This window comes from Narcine bancroftii, chromosome 5 (genome assembly GCF_036971445.1).
Source record: "Narcine bancroftii isolate sNarBan1 chromosome 5, sNarBan1.hap1, whole genome shotgun sequence".
Classification (NCBI taxonomy): Eukaryota; Metazoa; Chordata; class Chondrichthyes; order Torpediniformes; family Narcinidae; genus Narcine; species Narcine bancroftii.
Genome location: NC_091473.1, coordinates 124,921,710 through 124,927,607, shown reverse-complemented (window position 1 = coordinate 124,927,607; position 5,898 = coordinate 124,921,710). Strand labels below are relative to the sequence as shown.

General features: G+C 42.4%; 1 pseudogene; it reads right to left on the bottom strand.

The window, feature by feature from the left end:
- Positions 1-5,598: 5,598 nt before the first annotated feature.
- Positions 5,599-5,691, bottom strand: LOC138765606 (U6 spliceosomal RNA; annotated as a pseudogene).
- Positions 5,692-5,898: the final 207 nt, after the last annotated feature.

Below are 5,898 nucleotides of genomic sequence, written 5' to 3'. Positions count from 1 at the left end.
CGATCGGGTTGGACAACGACAGTGCGGGGGCATCGGCTCTCGCTGCAGGGCAGCATCTCGGCGGATCAGCGGCCCCGTCACCGTGAGTCGAGGGTCGGCCTGCGGCAGGGAGGGGGAGTGGGCAATGGTCCTGGTGAGGTCAGGCCCGAGGCCTCCGGTTCCAGGTGCTAGGAAGCGGCCTTGGCTTCCCCTGACACCGGCCAGGCCCCAAAACCAGAGTCCACGGTGAGACCCTGCAACGTAAACAGAGGAGGTGGGGGCGATTAGAGGGCTGACACCAATGCATTCTGGGATTTGTTGTATTACTGTGCATGCGCTATACTGGCGCGGCGGCCTGCAGGCCACCTCTAATACATTTTTGAAATGATCTTGCGGGCCAAATATAATTATATCGCGTGCCAAATTTGGCCCGCGGGCCAGAGTTTGACATGTGTGCCTTAAACCATCATGCCTCTCATAATTTCATGCACCTCTATAAGGCCACCCCTCACCCTCCTATGCTCCAGGAAAAATGTCCCAGCCTACCCATCTTTTTTTAAAAATTAAAGTTAGACATACAGCATGGTAACAGGGCATTTCAGCCCTCAAGTCTGTGCAGCCCAATTACACCTAATTAACCTACATCCTTGGTACGTTTCGGATGGTGGGAGGAAACCAGAGACCCCAGGGAAAGCCCATGCAATCACGGGGACAATGTGCAAGCTGCCTAGAGTCAGTACAGGATTTGATCCCTGGTCTCGATCGCTGGGGCTGTAAAGGCATTGCGCTAACCGCTACGCCAACCATGCTGCCCTGTTCTCTCCTTATAACTCAAGGCTGCCAATCCCGATAACATCCTTGTGAATTCTTTTTTGCTGTTGACTTCAGTTGAAGAATTTTAGAGGTAGAATGCATGGTAATGCACTAGCAAGGAAGCATGAAATTCCAGCCTTTTTTTTAATGATATCAAAGTACAACATTGAAAATTATTTCAAAGAAGCCAAGAAGTAAATACAGTGTGATAAAAATATGAGTAAGTATGTTTGTGATTGATTTAAGTCCTGGTGTAGATAATCTTCCCTTCCAATTACTTTGCAGCAAATAGCTAATCTGTTTGTAAAGCTGCAACAAATGCTAAATGTTTTTATAAGAAAAACTGTATTTCAAAAATGTTGCATGTATTCATTGATGATTCATGGGGAAAAAGAAGTCGCAGTGGTTTAAAGGTTAAATCTAATGCTTTACATCATTATTTGCTAATTGCGTCTAAGAACCTAACTGCTGGGCAGCGGGAAGTGGTTGGCTCCTTTTCTTGGCACCATGACAACAGCATTTGGAAATTCCAAATTAGAACATGCTCTTTCCAGCTAAAAACACTCTTCAGGTTCCTAAATGGTTAGCGCCATCACATGAAAGTCAAGTGGAAAGTAGGGGAAACAAGGAGGCAAATTGGTCCTCTTCTCCAATTTTTAAAAACTTTTACTGTGGGGACAATAAATTTCAACAAAAGCAACCAGTTCCCTAATCATCAGGGAAATACCTGGCTTAAGTGTGAACCCATGAATTTCAAAAAGGAATTTAAAAAGTCGAAGAAAAAGCACAAGAAAGGAAACAAAAAAAAAAGTGCTTTTTTGCATTAATTTTATGAAGCTGGTCTTAAAAATATATCTTGTTCTGAGGAAGTCACATTGTGAGATTAGAATAGAATGCAACAGAAATTGTTATATTTCTGTTCTTGTATTTTAACCCTGTTGAGTGATTTAACACATGCAGATTTCTTGTAACACAATTAAACAGCCATTTGGGCACTAAATGAAAATATTACATTGTAATGCAGTACAATGGTTAAGATAATGTACTCGCGACTGATTGGCTGAAGGACTGGGATCGATTTATAATGGTGTGACGTCAGTACATGATGACGCCTGGATTTTAAAAGGTTGCACAGGTGATGAAGAGAAAATCCGTTTAATTCACTCTAGAAACGCCCTGTGATTCCAGTGGCCACAAATGGTGACCCCGATGAGTCCAAAAACATATTTTTGGACAGACATTGTCTCTGCAGCCGATGCTGTGAAGCTACCACCTTTATGGACAGTTGAGCCTCAACTGTGGTTCCAACAGACTGAAGCACAATTTCACCTTTACGAAGTCGAATTGGACACCGCTCATTATTAGTGCCCTGGACCAGGCCGTTACTAAGAAGGTCGGCAACTTCCTACCAGCAAGTATGATGCTTTAAAAGCACTTTTATTGTGTGTATATGGCATGTCCCGTAGGGAAAGGGCAGCCAAACTATTACATTTTGATGGGTTGGGAGACTGCACCCCTTCAGTATTAATGGATGAAATGTTGTTCCTGGCAGCTGGCAAAAGGCCCGATATGTTATTTGAGCAGCTCTTTTTAGAGAGAATGCCAGATGATATTAGGCTCTGTTATCCATGAGTTCATTTGAAGACCCAAGGGCTGTAGCGGCTGAGGCAGACATTCTATGGCTGGCTAAAAAGCACAGCGAGGAAAAACAAGTCTGCACAACCACCCCCTCCAAAATTAACCCCATGTTACACTCTGGTGCTCTTAGCACATCACTCCCTACAAGCAGGCAATGCTCCAAGACAAGCAGGCGGCCTGTGGACACCTCATCTTGGTGTTATTACCACAGGCTTTAGGGAGTAAATGCCCGCAAGTGCCTTCCACCCTGCTCGCTTGTGGGAAATGGCCAGGCCAACCACCAGTAAGGGCTGCAGCAGTTGGTGAGAAACCTGCAAGCCTAGCGTATGTATGGGACCAGTTGTCCCAGCAAAAATTTCTGATGGAGATGGGTTCATAAGTTCCTTAGCAAAGGAAGCATTTGCCAAGATGAAGGAATTAGGCATAATTTGTAGGTCTGACAGTCCCTGGGCATCTCCATTACATATGGTCCCGAAACACAATGGAGGTTGGAGACCTTGTGGAGATTACAGGTGGCTTAATGACACCACCATCCCAGATCGTTATCCAATACCTCATATTCAGGATTTCTAGGCTAAATTACATGGAGCAAAGATCTTCTCCAAAATAGACTTGGTGAGTGGCTATCACCAAGTACCAGTAGAGCCTGAGGACATTCCAAAAACAGCAATAATTACCGCTTGGATTGTTCGAATTTTTACGAATGCCAATCGGATTAAAGAATGCTGCTCAATCATTTCAGTGGATGATGGATGCTTTAGAACGTGGTATGACCAATGTCTTCATTTACGTCAATGGCATTTTAGTGGCCAGTGGGAATAAGGAAGAACATTTGGAACATCTTCACACACTTTTATTCATCTTCAAAAGTTTGGACTGATCATCGATCTGGATAAATGTGTTTTTGGACAAGAAATGATTGATTTCTTGGGGCAGAGGATTAGACAGGAAGGCGGGACACCACTGCCATCCAAAATTGAGGCCATTACCAAATACTCAAGACCTGCTATGGTTAAAAGCCTGCAGGAATTCTTGTGAATGGTAAATTTTTACTACAGGTTTCTTCCGGGAGCAGCTCATATCATGAAGCCTTTTTTTGATTTATAGTCCAGAAATGCTAGAATCATCCATTCAACTGAAGTGGGAAACAATGCCTTCTTGAAGATTAAAGATTTGCTGACTATGCTCAGCTACCCAGTTTTAAATGTAGCCACTGCCATTTCTACAGATGCTTCCAGTATGGCTGTAGGAGATGCACTTCATCAATATGTCAACAGGCAAGGGAAACTGTTAGCGTTCTTCAGCAACCATCTTCATGAAGCAGAGAAGAAATACAGTACTTTGATAAGGAGCTTTTGGCCATTTACTTGTCTATTTGACACTTCCGTAATTTTTTGGCGGGCAGAAATTTTACTATGTACACTGACCACAACTCCTTAACATTTGCATTTTTGAAAGATTGCAGAGCTCTGGTCATCTAGACATCAATGGAAATTATCATTCATTTCAGAATTCTCCACAAAAATACTAAATATTTCGGAAAAGAAATTGTAGTAGCTGATGTACTTTCCCACTTTGCTCCACTCAAGGTTTCATCTGTAGATCCTTTTTAAGGTATTGATTGCACAGCTTTGGCTGCAGCCCAAGAACACAACCATGAGGTGAATGTTTATTGGACTGCAATCACAAACCTGCAATTGAAAGATGTCCAGTTTGGAGTTAATGTAAAGTACTCCTCTGTGATACATCAACAGAACTCCCATACCCAGTAGCCCCAGCATCATGGAAACATCGAGTATTCGACTCTGTGCATGGTCTCCCACATCCATCGATTAAATTGAACATTCGTATGGTTTCTGACAGGTTTGTGTGGCACGGTCTTACAAAAAGACGTTACACAAATGGCAAAGTCCTGCATTGCCTGCCAAAAGGCAAAAATTCAGCGGCATACTAAGGCACCACTGCAGTTCTTCCCAGCAATTACTCGTCATTTTGCTCATGTCCACGTGGACATCATTGGTCCACTTTCTGTTTCAAGAGGATTCCATTATCTTTTACAGTAATGGACAGGTTTACTCAGTAGCCTGAGGCCATGCCTATGGTAAATGCTACTACAGACACTTGTGCTCGGGCATTCCTCAGTTCCTTTTTGGTTTATTGGCTCATGTTACTTCAGATAGATGCCCACAATTTACTTACTCACTGTAGACGGTCTTGTCTCGTTTGCTCAGTACAACAATTCATTATACGAATGCCTATCATCCCCAGGTAAATGGAATGGTGGTAATATTTCATTGACATCTCAAGTCAGGTTTGATGGCTCGGTTAGAGGGCCCGAACTGGGCTGATGAGTTGCCCTGGGTATTACTGGGCATTAGAACAACTCCAAAGAAGAACATCCAAGTTTCATCTGCCAAACTTATGTGCGGCACATCGTTGATAGTTACAGGGGAGTTCGTCCCCTACCATTCCAACTCCAGCGATGATCCTAAGGAACTGTTGAGCAGGCAAAGGGAGACTGTATAAAAATTTTACCTCTATGCCACCATGAGAACACTCTTGCTTTGTGCCTGAAGATCTCAAAAACTGTTAATGTCTCTTCATTCAAAAGGGAACACTTGGTCAACCTTTACAGACGTCCTATGAAGAATCTTATAGGATTCTCAGAAAAACTAGATCAACTTGTATTTTGGACATTAGAGAGAAGCCACAATCTTTCACTATGACAGACTTAAACCAGCTCATGTGGACAAATCTTCTCCACTGCAGCAGCCATTGCAGAGGTTGACAATCTAAAAGACAAACCTTTCTGCTGGTTCTGGTGGTGGGTGGTGGGGGGATGTGGGGGAGCTGTTTAGCAGCACTATGGCAGTACTACAACTTCCAGGAGGCACTGAACTGGCCATGTGATGTCAGTGCGTGATGGTGTCAGCGCATGTCGAGCACATGATTCTTTCTGGCTTTTAAAAGTTTGCATGGATGCTGAAGAGAAAATCCATTTGATTCAATCTAGAAATGCCTTGTGTGGTTATTTCATTGTGTCCACTGCAATTCCAGTGGCCACAGATTTTTAATTACAAGTGACTTGAGAACTTCTTTTGTGGTAGTAGGTTTAGATCTTCCTTTTAAAAATAACTAAGTAATAAAATATCAATACAATGTTTTTTTTTAAATAGGGAACGCTTCACGAATTTGCGTGTCATCCATGCTAACTTCTCTGTATTGTTCCAATTTTAGTAAATGTGGTGCTGAAGTGAGCACATTAATACAATGTTTGATTGAGAATATGGGGTACCTTGGATGAAATTATACGTTTTATGTGTAATGTATCTTTTTGACTTCAAACATAAAACCTTATGTACTCTGTATTGTCCGACGTGCAATTTTAATGTTAATAAAATATTGAAGAAGGAGAAGAAAACTTACTCAAATTGAATAATAATGAACAATAGACTGCAAGCTAAAATA